Raw genomic sequence first — 14869 nt, forward strand, 5'->3', positions numbered from 1 at the left:
CTTTATTAACAACTGCTTGAAAACAGTTTTCAGTTGTCACATTCCCGGCCGGCCATTTCCACAGCAGTAGCCTGGAAAAGCAGTAGCCGCCCCCCCCCTCTCTTTGCCTCTACTCACCAGGAGTCAGGGGCAACAGTTCAGACCTTAATGCACCCGACAGACGGAAATGAGCCTGGTCATGTGACACTCTGCGCGCTCGCTTTCATTTTGGAGCAGAGCAGCAGCGTGCCACATGTGCATTGGGACCCGGGACAGGCAGGCAGACTTCAGCAGAGGTGGCAGCAGGAGGAGGTAGGCAGACTGTGTGTGTCAGTGAGGAGGCCACAGCCTGACATACAAATAGATACACATGTATTAGTATATATTTACTAGCTTTTGAGTGCTAAATTAATTTGTTTGGCTACTGATTATTTATGCACTGTGCACTTTAGCACTTTATGGAGCCCCGTTATCTTAGGTACTTATAGCAGGGTTGGGGCATGGGTTTGACATACCCATATCTTTGTTTGCTCCATTTATTGATTGGCTTTACTATGTGACTGCTCAGTTTCTAGTGACGCGCCCCTGGGCCTGTGTCGCGCTGCGTTGCGCACGCGGGAGCTTACCCGGAGCCGGATCTCTTGAGGGTTGTAGTCTCGTGGCGGTGACCCGGTCCGTGCCCAGGGAGTCAAACTGAGCGGTGATGTAACAGCGGTAGATGCAGGACGACTACGCCACCCGTTGAATGCAGCTATGGAGCTGCCGCTGCAGGACAGTCCGCTGAGGCCGGTGGATGGATGGTGCAGCGTAGATGGTATAACCCCCAACGGGAGGGGTATGGCCTCAGGGCAGCAGATGTGGATGATGGGGGTAGCAGGAACCACTCAGAGACGGTGCGGTGTAATTCAGGGTCTTTACTGGTAACAACGATAGACCCTCCCGGAGTACTTGCTAGTGAACGGGGCCTGGTCAGTCCTTGAGCAGATGGGATCTCCCCTGGCCAGGCGGAGTTGTAGGCCTCCCAAACTGACTGTACTCTTCTGGCTACCTTGCTAGAAGCGGATATAAGTAGCCCACGTCCCTGAGTGTACCGTGTGGTGCTCACCCGTATGGCCGGTGACTCGGGGCCTTCTAATGGCTTCCGCTCCACGATGGCGGTGCTGGTCCCACGCGTGTGACCGTGCCTTCGGGTTTCTGGGCCTGAGGACCTGAAATCCCCTGCCGGTCGGCTTCTGCTGCTGGGTAAGAGTTAGACCCCACAGCCTCGGACGCCGGGTCCGGTAAGAAAGCTTCTCAGTCAGGGCGAGCTCTGCAGCTGCCAGCCCCTGACTCATAGTAATATTGCTCCCACTGAGCTTCTGCTGTTTCTTCCTATGCTGCTTCTCTGTCTCTACTCTCCTTGACTGACTAACCCTGCCTCAGCCCAGGGTTTATACAGGGGAAGTCCTTCCCCTCCCAAGACTGGGCAGGAGGTGTGGCATGCACAGGATCCCTGACCAAAAGACCTCCCACCTGCTCTCAGACATAACATTACATTACTGTGGAAAACCAGACCCCTGGGGTGCCACATTCCCCCCTAGTGAAATTTAGTACTCCGGGACTAAACATATTTTAGAAAAAAAACATAAGATATAACAACAATAATAGTACAATAAGAAGAAACACATAAAGGTGGTCACGGCATGTCCGTAACCGGGTGTAGTCTTTGAAGAAAGCAAGGTGTCCATTTCACCAAAACAGGGAGACGTAACCAGGTAGGGGTCTGTCCTACCCCGAGTCCTTAACAGTCTCTAGTCCATCCTGGGTTACGCTCCAACTATGTACAAGGATTCCCGGTAAATCCACCAAGGATTCCTAAAAATAACTGGAAACACAAAATTATACACAAGCAACAATACACAGATAAACATAAATAAAACAATTTATACACTTCAAATCCTCCAGCGTGCGGGTAACTGGCCTCTAGTGGCCCTAGTGGACCTACGGAGCTGACTGTCTGGCCCTGAACTACAGGGTGTAGGAGCTGTCAAGGGTAAACTGGGCAGCTGTCTACCGGCTCTTTGTCTCACTAGGGGTACGGCAGGCTCACTATAAGCAGAGGGTTGATCCTCCTGTTCTGCTTGTGTGGAGTCTTCTGCCTCCTGGACCGGCTGTTCTTCCAGCTCTACCTGTTGCTCCGTAGGTGCTTGGGATGCTGGTTGGAGGAAGGTGAGTACGGGTACCACAACTGCACCATTGACTTGAGTCCAAGACCGAGGGAAGTCCCCGAGCACAGTACTAACCATATCTTCCCTTTCCTCTACGGGTCGATGGTCTTCTTGTTCCTCTTCAGGGTTCCTCAGTTGTTCGGGACACTTTTTCAGGTGGTCCCGGGATACAATGGCTGTGGTTTCCCCTCCGTCTTTACTGATGGTACAAACCTTCGGGTTCTCGTGGCTTGAGGGCAGTACGGTGTACGGGTCCTTCTCCCACTGGTCGTCCAACTTGTGGAGCCGTCTCTTCCTCTTCAAGACCTGCTCTCCGGGTACCAGGGGAACAGCGGGAGCATACTGGTTGTAAGTTTTCTCTTGTTTTTCCCTAGCCTGACAGAGACTTCGCTCCACGCTCTCCTGTACTCTCCGGTACTGCTGCTGCCTCTCTGTGTCCCAGTCTGCTTCTGGTGAAGTGTCCTCGGGTGTCAGGACTCCCATTTCCAGGTCAACAGGTAACTTACCGGGTCTTGCCCTCATTAGGTAAGCCGGGGTACAGTTGGTGGAACCTACCGGGATGTGGTTGTATAGGTCCACCAGATCGGGCAGCTTCTCAGGCCACAGACTGCGTTCTTCCAGGGGCAACGTTTTCAGAAGATCCATTACCACCTGGTTCATTTTCTCACAAAGTCCATTAGTTTGCGGATGATAGGGTGTCGTCCTTATCTTCCGGCAGCCATACAGAGTGCAGAATTCTTGGAAGACCTCCGCTTCAAAGGCAGGTCCCTGGTCTGTCAACACTTGGTCTGGGTACCCGTGTGGACGGCAGAAATGCTGCTGGAAGGCTCTCGCTGCTGTTCGAGCTGTTAAGTCCTTGACGGGGACGACAACCAAGAACCGGGAGTAGTGATCCACGATGGTTAGTGCGTAGACGTAGCCACTTCTGCTTGGGGTCAGTTTTACATGATCCAAGGCTACCAGTTCCAACGGCTGCCGGGTGACGATGGACTGCAGGGGAGTCTTCTGGCTGGCACGATCCTTCCTTCTTAGGTTGCACGGGCCACAGTCTCTGCACCACTTCTCAATGGTTCCCCTCATGCCTACCCAGTGGAATCGCTCGCGCAGCAGGAACTCCAGCTTCTTCCACCCGAAGTGTCCAGCTCCGTCGTGGTATGCCTCCATCACCATGGCTGCGTCTCTTCGTGGCACCACTACTTGCCAGAGTAGTTCATGCGTCCGGGAGTTAACCATTCTGCGGCACAACTTCCCCTTGTAAAGGAACAGTCGACTCCTCTCTGCCCATAGTTGTTTGGCTTCCTCCGGAGCGTCTGGTTCAAGGCAAGCCTCCGGGCGAGTCAGCATCTCCTTCACCAGTCGGACGGCAGGGTCGCTGTCTTGCGTTTCCGCCCAGTTGTAGTGAGGTAAGGGGTTCAACGTAGCAGCCTGCTTACTCCTTACCCGGTGGGAGTACTGGATAGTCCCATGACGGTGGAACGCAGGGAGTTCAACTTCTTCCAGTCCCTCCGGATCTTCTCCTTCGTCCGGCAGGTTGGGCATCCTGGACAGGGCGTCCGCGTTGGTATTGGAGCGTCCGGCCCGGTATTTGATTGTGAACTCGTAGTTGGACAGACGGGCCATCCACCTCTGCTCCAGGGCACCGAGTCTTGCCGTGTCCAGGTGTGTCAACGGGTTGTTATCCGTGTACACGGTGAACCGGGAAGAAGCGAGGTAATGCTTAAAGCGCTCGGTGACTGCCCATACTACGGCCAGGAACTCTAGCTTAAATGAGCTGTAATTCTCGGGATTCCTTTCGGTGGGTCGCAGCTTTCGGCTGGCGTAGGCGATTACTCGTTCCTTCCCCTGCTGGATCTGGGACAGTACGGCTCCTAGCCCGATGTTACTGGCGTCGGTGTAGAGGATAAAGGGCTGGCTATAATCCGGGTACGCCAGGATTTCGTCCCCCGTGAGGGCCATCTTCAGCTGGCGGAAGGACTCTTCTTCCAGCTCCTCCCATTTGAAGGGCGGCTTCTGGTTCTTGGCCTTCCGGGACTGGCCTATCAGGAGGTCCTGCATAGGTGCTGCCTTTTTGGTGAAACCGGGAATAAACCTTCGGTAGTAGCCTACCAACCCGAGGAACTGCCGCACTTCTTTTACGCTGGAGGGGCTTGGCCATTCCTTAATTGCGGTGATCTTATCAGGGTCGGGAGCCACTCCGTCAGCGCTCACCACGTGTCCCAGGTACTGCACCTTTGGTTTCAGGAGGTGACACTTGGAGGGTTTCACCTTTAGGCCGTAACTCGCCAGAGCTTCGAACACTTCCGCCAGGTGTTTCAGGTGGTCCTCATACGTCTTGGAATATACGATGACATCGTCCAGGTACAACAGGACCGTCTCGAAGTTTCTGTGGCCCAGACAACACTCCATTAGTCGTTGGAAGGTTCCTGGTGCGTTGCAGAGTCCGAACGGCATGCAGGTGAACTCGCTAAGTCCCATCGGGGTGGTGAATGCGGTCTTCTCCCGGTCCGCCTCTGCTACAGGAACCTGCCAGTACCCGCTAGTGAGATCCAAGGTAGAGAAGAAGTTAGCAGATCTTAAAGCAGCCAATGACTCCTCTATCCTTGGTAAGGGGTACGCATCCTTGTGTGTGATACGGTTGATTTTCCGGTAATCTACACACATCCTCATGGTGTTGTCTTTTTTTCTGACTAAGACTAGTGGAGCTGCCCAGGGGCTACAGCTATCCCTGATCACCCCAGCCTCCTTCATGTCTCTAAGCATCCCCTTGGCGTGTTGGTAGTGTGCAGGGGGTACGGGTCGATACCTCTCTTTTATGGGAGGATGGTCTCCCGTGGGGATGTGGTGTTCTACCCCCTTGACTCGCCCGAAGTCTAACGGGTGTTTACTAAACACTCTCTCGTACTCTTGAACCACCCGATAGACTCCCTGTTTCTGATGTGAGGGAGTGGAGTCAGTACCCAAATGTAGTTGCTGACACCAGTCCTCCTTTGTTTTCTTAGAGCCGTTACCTTCCTCCGGGTGAGATGGAGGCAAGGGTTCCACAGATTGTATAGCATTTTGGTTAATGGTATATAATTTGGCTAGCGTGGCATACCGGGGCAGGTACACTTCCCTCTTCCCGATATTGATTATGCGAACGGGCACCCTCCCATGGCGTACATTAACCACCCCCCGTGCTGTCAAGATGGTGGGCCTACTGTCTGAGTAAACTGGTTCTACCATTGCCTGGTAATCTCTACCTCTCAGACCAATAGCTGCCCGGCACCAAATCATCATTTCACTTTTTGGGGGCATGGCAATAGGAAAAGGGTCACACATTCTTACGCTACCAATCTCACCGCCGGAGAGTTCCACCTGTTGCCGTCGCATCAGTGCCCGGATCTCTTTCTGGAGCACCCGCTGCTCGCCGGAGCTGGCGTTCTTGGAAACCTGCTGTAAAAGGAAAATCACCTCTGCAAGACAATTTTCAATTACATTAGTTCCTAGAGTTATTTTTGGGTGACTCTCATGTTTGTCAATATCTACAATGATCAGTCCCTGTGCTGCCAGTTCGACTCTACCGATTTTGATGGTCACCTCTTTAAATCCGATCTGTGGCACGGGCTGGCCATTGCTGGCGATGATACACAAGTCGTCGTCAGGGTAGCGGGTAATATCCGAGTCATTCCAGTACTGCTTAAAGAGCACGTACGGGATGGTGGTGACCTGTGACCCGGTGTCCAGTAGGGCACTCATGGGAATGCCATCCAGTACCACAGGCAAGACTGGACGTCCTCCCACATATCTGTCGCGCCAGTTCGATGGGCCTGGTGATCTTTTTCCTGGGGGTTGGCCCTCTACCCCAGGTTGTGCCCGTTTAAAGAACAGTACCTTGCCATATGTCCGGGTTGATTGCAGCGGCGGCAGATGGGTCGTCCGTCTTCGCTGTATCGGTCACTGGGTCTTCCTCTGGCCGGTGGGGTCCTCCTTGTTCGACGCCACGGGATGTCCTCCGGTCCGGATGCCAGCTGGATCTTCCCTGGGGTGGAAACCTGTAAAGACTGCACAGTTCGGGTTAGCGCAGCAACGCTCTTAGCTAGCTCTTGGACCTGATGGTGTAGGTCTGGAGCCGGGTCATTGTCCAAAGCCTGCGCATCAGCTCCCACAGGCCCTGCCGACAAGGGCGCCGCCTCCTGGTGGTAAGTGATAGCTGGGCGCCTGTGGGTCACAACGCCACCCGGTGCCGGTTCTCGGAGCACCCGGATGGCTCTGTCCTTGAACTGTGCAAAGCCCAGATGGGGATCCTGTAAGTCCATCGCCCGCAACTGGGTTCGGTGGGCATTACAATATAGTCCCTCTATAAATTGTTCGGTCAACAGCCTGTCCTCGTTTCACACTCCATCAGGGTCGGTCTGCTTAATGGCCCTCAGGGCCTCTTGTAGGTTTAGTGCATAGTCCCTTATACTCTCATGCGCTCGCTGCTTGCACCCGTAGAATCTAAGCTTAATCTCGGCTGAGGTGCGGGTATCAAAGGTGTCCTTCAGGCGGGTTAGTATCCCTGCGACAGTCTTCCTCCCAGGTGGCCAGGATTTTACTTCCCTTTTGGCTGCCCCGGTTAGTTGGGCCACCAGGATGCTCACTTTTTGCTCTTCTGTGAGGGGGTACACCTGGAAGAGGCTATCCAGCTTTTCTCTAAAGTCATGCAGGGTATGTGACTCCCCTGAGTACTGGGGTAGCCAAGCTGCTCCCGGGATATAGGGCATGGTGAAGGGCATAACTGCAGCAGCGGTAGCGCTGGCGGGGGTTGAGGCAGTGAAGCTCTCCTCCGTATCCGACATCTTCCTCCCCCCTAGTGGACCGTGGCCTACCTTGCGATGATCCTGTTCCGTAGGCCGCGGCTCCGCAGTAGATCGTCAGGGTTGAGGACCTTCCGTCGCGCTCCGGTGACGTCGGCGTCTGCTGGGCTCCTTCCAGGACCTTACGCAACGTCCGGACGTGAGGCGGGGCTTCAGTTCTCGCGCGCTTTCGGAGTCCACGCCCCTCTTCTTCCCGCGCGGCGTCCTCAAGATGGCGTCCAACGGCGGGAAAACTCCACGGATGGCGGGAAGAAGGCTGAAGATGGCGCCGGATGGCGGGAATCTTCACAGATGGCGGGAAGAAGGCTGAAAATGGCGCCGGATGGCGGGAATCTTCACCGATGGCGGGAAAACTTCACGGATGGTAAGTTTTAAAAGTCTCTTTTTCAGGCACGCAGTACCCGGTGGTTGCGGGCACGAAATCCTGCCGACTACGCCAAAGTTGACGCGCCCCTGGGCCTGTGTCGCGCTGCGTTGCGCACGCGGGAGCTTACCCGGAGCCGGATCTCTTGAGGGTTGTAGTCTCGTGGCGGTGACCCGGTCCGTGCCCAGGGAGTCAAACTGAGCGGCGATGTAACAGCGGTAGATGCAGGACGACTACGCCACCCGTTGAATGCAGCTATGGAGCTGCCGCTGCAGGACAGTCCGCTGAGGCCGGTTGATGGATGGTGCAGCGTAGATGGTATAACCCCCAACGGGAGGGGTATGGCCTCAGGGCAGCAGATGTGGATGATGGGGGTAGCAGGAACCACTCAGAGACGGTGCGGTGTAATTCAGGGTCTTTACTGGTAACAACGATAGACCCTCCCGGAGTACTTGCTAGTGAACGGGGCCTGGTCAGTCCTTGAGCAGATGGGATCTCCCCTGGCCAGGCGGAGTTGTAGGCCTCCCAAACTGACTGTACTCTTCTGGCTACCTTGCTAGAAGCGGATATAAGTAGCCCACGTCCCTGAGTGTACCGTGTGGTGCTCACCCGTATGGCCGGTGACTCGGGGCCTTCTAATGGCTTCCGCTCCACGATGGCGGTGCTGGTCCCACGCGTGTGACCGTGCCTTCGGGTTTCTGGGCCTGAGGACCTGAAATCCCCTGCCGGTCGGCTTCTGCTGCTGGGTAAGAGTTAGACCCCACAGCCTCGGACGCCGGGTCCGGTAAGAAAGCTTCTCAGTCAGGGCGAGCTCTGCAGCTGCCAGCCCCTGACTCGTAGTAATATTGCTCCCACTGAGCTTCTGCTGTTTCTTCCTATGCTGCTTCTCTGTCTCTACTCTCCTTGACTGACTAACCCTGCCTCAGCCCAGGGTTTATACAGGGGAAGTCCTTCCCCTCCCAAGACTGGGCAGGAGGTGTGGCATGCACAGGATCCCTGACCAAAAGACCTCCCACCTGCTCTCAGACATAACACTACATTACTGTGGAAAACCAGACCCCTGGGGTGCCACACTAGTATCTCTATTATAGCTTACTATCAATGTACTTGTGTGACTTTTTCATTACATATGTCTTTTTAAAGTTTTGTATTTATAAATAATAAAAAATTGTGAATTGTTTGTATACTATTGTTCTCATACGTCATTTTTTCTTATATGAATTGCTATTGTAGACGTTGAACAGAGTCTTTGTAGAACATTAATTGGATAGATGACCTTGGTGGTCAATTAATCTGCTTCACTTTCAGAACAACGGCCAGACACTTTCATGATGCTGTTAACTGTAGATTCACCCTACATCTGCTAATTAATAAGCTCTTCCCGACATAGGACATACCATTACGTCCTATGTCAGCTGCCTGTGTGGGGACAGGGTTGAGGGGCACTCCGAGAGATGAATCTGCAAATAACGGCAGTGATTGAAGCCAAGTTGTGATCGCTGCCGTTAACCCTTTAATTACTGCTGCAATTGCTTTATGCCTTTCACCCCTTCCCTCTGAAGGCCCTCATGACTGCCATGTCTGTACTCCTGTGAAGCCAAGGCACAGGCCGGGCCTTATAGGAAACTGCGATTTTAGCTGTATTCTGCAATACTAAGGTGTTGCAGTATATAGAACAAGTGACCAGATAATCACAAATTCAAGTTCCCACAGGAGCACTAAATTCTAAAGTTAAAAACAGTTTTAAAAATATAAAAAAAAATTTACTTACACTTGCTAATCACTTGCCACACCGCCCTGAAAAAATGCCATAAGAAGCAATAAAAATGTACCCCAAAATGGTACCAATAAAAAAAGTCAGCTCGCTATGCAAAAAATCAATCCCTCACACAGCTCTATCTATAGAAGAATTAAAACATTACAGACTCGACTCATGAAGACTGGCATTATTCATGCAGACGCGCACTTTGCATGTCCGGAAGCTCAGAAGATAGCTTCCGGTCATGCGCAGTGTGCGCCTCTGAAGTCGGGAAACGTACACCGGCTTCAGAGACACAGTGATGTGCATGAGCTAGATTTGCCTAAGCCTTAATGACGCCGCTCGTGCAAATTATGTTATCATACCTAGAGGGGCGTGATAACATGGGACGAGGGCTGACTAGTCTGGGGAACTAACACCCCATCGACTATTCAAAGCACTCATTAGCATAGGGAAAACGGAGGTTATAAATGCTCTTTTAAAGCATTTATTTAACTGAATCACGTTATACAGGGCTGGTTAGGGAGGGGGTTTAATCACACATAGCTGAATACTGCTGGGTTGGAGGGCATGGGGGCACCTGACAAGTTCCCTTTAAGGGGTTAACCATGAATTGATAAGCTTGACCTTGTAGGTCATGTGCAAGGTTGCCAAATTGATTTTTCTTTTATCCAAAATTCACCCACAGCCAACATTTTTTACGTACACATTGGAAAACCATAATATATTATTAAGGTTACAGGTAATATATGTCTACAGCTTAAAATACTCATATAAAAACATTAGTAGCATTTGCTGTGAGACGTAAAATGATGATTGTTACAGTCACAATAATCTGTACAAGCTCCTCCTGCTTCAGAAAAATAGACGGACATGACAATTTCTTTTATGTATATTGTAAAAATTTACAGCCTGTCCAGAAATTTGTGGACGATTGGCATCCCTGATCATCTGCTGTGGTTTTGATTTCCTTTTTCAGTGAATTACTTTTAATTGTAGTGTTGGGACTCACAATACAATGACAAACCTTGATATCCACTAATACCCATGTTTTCAAATTGCAGCCCAGCCCTGTAATGTTGGTGGGTGGAAATGAAGGGAAAAGGGGTGTACTTACAAAAATGCTTGACTGCCCGCCTAATAACTGATAGCCAACACTGTGCACTACTCATAAGACTTGTATAAGGTGACAGTCACAGTTATTTGTGCAATTAAACTACTAATCATCCAGTCCCTCATAGATGATCCATGTGTACATTCATCAGTGTTTTGCATCTGTGCTACCTCCATCATATATTTAATTTTGTACGTTCCTCTGTAGCACTTCTGTTGCCTTGTATGGTGCCTTTACAAGTTCTCAGGCATATAATAATGCAAAAAATGACGGTTGTGCAAAAATATGGAGGGATCCGAGTAAATTATATTATATGATAGAAGCTCCACAGGTTACTTGTGCCTGATAGGATGCCACAGGTAGTGGTTTAGAAGTCCAACATGGTGACAAGAGTGGGCTAGATGGCGTAGTGGGGACAGCACTAGAATGCATGCCTACCACCTTGCTAACATGTTCTAAAAAAAAATCTGTTTCCTGCCAGTAGAGGTCAGACATACACAGAGGGATAACCTGGTAGAAGGAAAAAGAGCCATGTCTGGGCCATAGCTAACTACTACTAGTGTGGACAAGAACTTATGATGGAAGGTGTGCTGTCCCAGCAACACAGGAAGGTCAAGCTAGTACTGACATTCTTGTAGTCCCTTCTCGGTGATGGAATCCAGCCCATTTGCAAGAGAGAGAGGGCAAGGATACCCACCAGAGTAGAGCCAAGAGACTTATCCCTTTGAGTGAAGTGTGCTACCGTCATAAAGGCAAAAAAAAATTGCCATAAGGGCGAAGACTAGATTCAGCACAGTGGAGCAAAAAAATCCTCATTCCTGACTGTGGATTGTCTAATCAGAAGAAGTATTAGTGCTGATACCTGAGTGAAAGACTTTGCTGCTGTAGATATAGCAATCACACTGGGGCCTGAGTGTTAGGGTCTGATATGTGGTAGCTATGTGAGTAGGCCACAGAAGTGCACAATATTGCCAGGTGTGATAATGTTTTGCATTGCTGTCTAGGAGTCAACCGACTGAGATGCTGAACTACGCACTGAGAGTATAAGTGCTCTGCCGTAACAGGAGTGACATAGATACTGTGCTGGAAGAGCGGCTGAGGAATCTGCCGGCAGGTTGTGTAAAGTGTCACAAGATCATAGTTAATGTTTATGCCATTCTACCTCTGTTCAAATTGTTGCCTCTGGTGAGAATGTTTGTAACCACCAAGCGTCATAAGGAAAACCACCAACTGAAAAAATTATTTTTTTTAACATTTTTATCCTTGTCCATTCAGTATAATCTTCTTCTAATAAGTCCGCACACAGTTCGCTTTGCCCATACACACCTTTTCTGATATGGTAACTGGTTGTTGTGTGCCCGGAGATACATGCTCATGGTGACATCACCAGATTACGGTTGGCTGGGACTTCCGGAGCCAACGCAGTGATGTGCTCTTCCGATTGGTAGTTTTTCTAGTGAAATTGCCACTATAGCGCACACTGGTGGCCCGGTAATGTGATTCCAGCATTTCTCCATCCTTTTCACATGAGGTAATCATATTCTAAGATATTTAACCCCTTCATGACCTTTGACATATATTTACATCTAAGGTCTTGTCCCTGCCTTTGATGTGGGCTCACACACCGAACCCACATCTTTCCCTGTGGCCGGTTCATATGAGATCGTGATTTCTGCTATATATAGCAGTGTTGAAGCCTTGCTATGTATAGCACCAGCAATCGGACGATCACAGCTTCAAGTCTTCTAAGGGGACGATTGATGTAATTAAAAAGTGAAGTAAAAAGTTTTTAAAAATATGAAAAAAAAACACAAGTTCAAATCACCCCCCTTTGTCCTATTGAAATAAAACAAACAAAAAAATACACATACAATGGGAAAAATAAGTATTTGATACACTGCCGATTTTGTAAGTTTTCCCACCTACAAAGAATGGTGAGGTTTGTAATTTTTATCTTAAGTACACTTCAACTGTAACAGACAGAATCTAAAAATAAAAAACATAAAATCACATTGTATAATTTTTAAATAATTAAATTGCATTTTATTGCATGAAATAAGTATTTGATCACCTACCAACCAGCAAGAATTCTGTCTCTCAGACATGTTAGTTTTTCTTTAATAAGCCCTCCTACTCTGCACTCATTACCTGTATTAAATTCACCTGTTTCAACTTGTTACCTGCATAAAAGACACCTGTCCACACAATCAATCACACTCCAACCTCTCCACCATGGCCAAAGAGCTGTCTAAGGACACCAGTGACAAAATTGGTTGGGCTGGGATGGGCTACAGGACAATACGCAAGCAGCTTGGGGAGACGGTAACAAGTGTTGGCACAATTATTAGAAGATGGAAGAAACACATGATGACTGTCAGTCTTCCTCGGTCTGGGGATCCATGCAGGCTCTCGCCTTGTGGGGTAAGGATGATTCTGAGAAAGGTCATGAATCAGCCCAGAACTACACAGGAGGACCTGGTCAATGACCTGAATAGAGCTGGGACCGCAGTCTCAAACATTACCGTTAATAACACACTACGCCTTCATGGATTAAAATCCTGCAGGGCACACAAGGTCCCCCTGCTCATGCCAGCACGTGTCCAGGCCCTTTTGAAGTTCGCCAATGACCATCTGGATGATCCAGAAGAGGCACGAGAGAAGGTCATGTGATCAGATGAGACCAAATTAGAACTTTTTGGTATCAACTCCACTGCCGTGTTTGGAGGAAGAAGAAAGATGAGTACAACCCCAAGAACACCATCACAACCGTGGAGCATGGTGGGTGAAACATCATACTTTGGGGGTGCTTTTCTGTAAAGGACGACTGCACCGTATTGAAGGGAGGATGGATGGGTTCATGCATCGCAAGAATTTGGCCAACAACCTTCTTCCCTCAGTAAGAGCATTGAAGATGGGTCGTGGCTGGGTCTTCCATCATGACAATGGCCCTAAACACAGAGCTAGGGCAACTAAGGAGTGGCTCTGTAAGAAGCATTTCATGTTCCTGGAATGGCCTAGCTAGTCTCCAGACCTTAACCCAATAGAAAATCTTTAGAAAATCTTTGGAGGGAGCTGAAACTCAATGTGGCCCAGCGACAACCCCGAAATCCTGAAAGATCTGGAGAAGATCTGTATGGGGGAGTGGGCCAGAATCCCTGCTGCAGTGAGTGCAAACATGGTTAAGAACTACAGGAAACGTCTGACTTCTGCAACTGCAAACAAAGGTTTCTGTACCAAATATTAAGTTCTGTTTTTCTATTGTATCAAATACTGTATTTTTCAGACTATAAGATGCACCGGACCATAAGATGCACCTAGGTTTTAGAGGAGGAAACTAGGAAAAAAATATAAGCAAAAAATGTGGTCATGATGCACTGTTATGGGGGGGTCTTCTGCTGACATTCTTACAATTTTTTTTTCACCACTTAAATACAAGTGTACATGTTTGGCATCTGTGCACTTGTACTGACCTGGAAGAATCATAATGCCTAGTATCATATAGTGAACATGATAAATAAAAAACCCAAAAAGCTATTTTTTTGCAATTTCACCTCTCTTGGAATTTTTGTCCTATTTTTCAGTACAAATACACTGTATGGTAAAATGAATGGTGTCTTTCAAAAGTAAAACAATCCCTCATATGACTATATTGATGGAAAAATAAAAAAATTATGGCTCTTGGAAGAATGGGAGGAAAAAACGAAAGTGCCGAAACGGAAAATCGCAAGTTCATGATGGGGTTAAGGGCTTTTGCTCTCCTCCGCCTCATCACTCTCTGAAGATATGTGAAACTCATGTTGGAATGTGGAGCAGAGGAACAGCTTGATTCAATACCTTATTTTTGGGTCTGTATTTTTTTGATGAGTAGTTAATACTTATATTTTTTGACCTAATATACTGTATTTACCTATAAGTCCTCTATACTGCTTTATAGTAATTTTTGTTCTATACCACAGTATATTTCAGCCAGATTTATCTATCATTCTATCTTACTCCCTTGTGTATTCATCTCCCAACCTATACACTGAGTGCACAGTTATTAGGCAATTTGTATTTTGATGATTAAAGGGGTTGTCTATGTTTGACACGAAGGTCTAAAGTCACTCTGTGATTGTAGACTTATGAATCCTCACAGCATGCACAGTGAGCGCTGTCAGGATTATCCAGTGGCAGGAGTGGGGGTCATGTGACCACAAATATGCGAAATGAATACTTACGGCCACATTCCAACTAGACATACTTGGCCTCATTCAATACAAGTGAATTGAGCGTGGTCGTGCACGTCTAGCTGGAATGTGGTCAGAAGTATTCATATTGCATACTCGTGATCACATGACCACCCGCTCTTGGTGCCGGCACTAGAGAATCCTGACAGCGTGCACTGTGAGGATTCACAAGTCTGCAGTCACATAGAGTGACTGCAGACTTCCGTGCCACACCTGGACAACACCTTTAATTTTATTTTGAACATCTACAGTGCTCTCGGTCAATCCAAAAGATTAATAAAAATGAAACCTGAATATTTAAGAACGTAAAAGTGAAGTGTCGTCTTTCTTAGAATAGCTATATGTTCAGAATTATTGGGCAACTATTAGTGTACAGAATTATTAT

At 48.9% G+C, this 14869-nt stretch overlaps 1 long non-coding RNA gene across 1 annotated transcript in view; it reads left to right on the top strand.

The window, feature by feature from the left end:
* Nucleotides 1-194: 194 nt before the first annotated feature.
* LOC141246084 (uncharacterized) overlaps nt 195-14869 on the top strand; it is a 55023-nt gene continuing 40348 nt past the window's right edge. The window contains exon 1 of the long non-coding RNA XR_012309759.1: nt 195-291. This is a non-coding gene — a long non-coding RNA (uncharacterized lncRNA). The remainder of the gene's footprint in view (nt 292-14869) is intronic.

This window comes from Phyllobates terribilis, unplaced genomic scaffold (genome assembly GCF_046119375.1).
Source record: "Phyllobates terribilis strain yellow unplaced genomic scaffold, ASM4611937v1 Scaffold_1__5_contigs__length_1240528914, whole genome shotgun sequence".
Classification (NCBI taxonomy): domain Eukaryota; kingdom Metazoa; phylum Chordata; class Amphibia; order Anura; family Dendrobatidae; genus Phyllobates; species Phyllobates terribilis.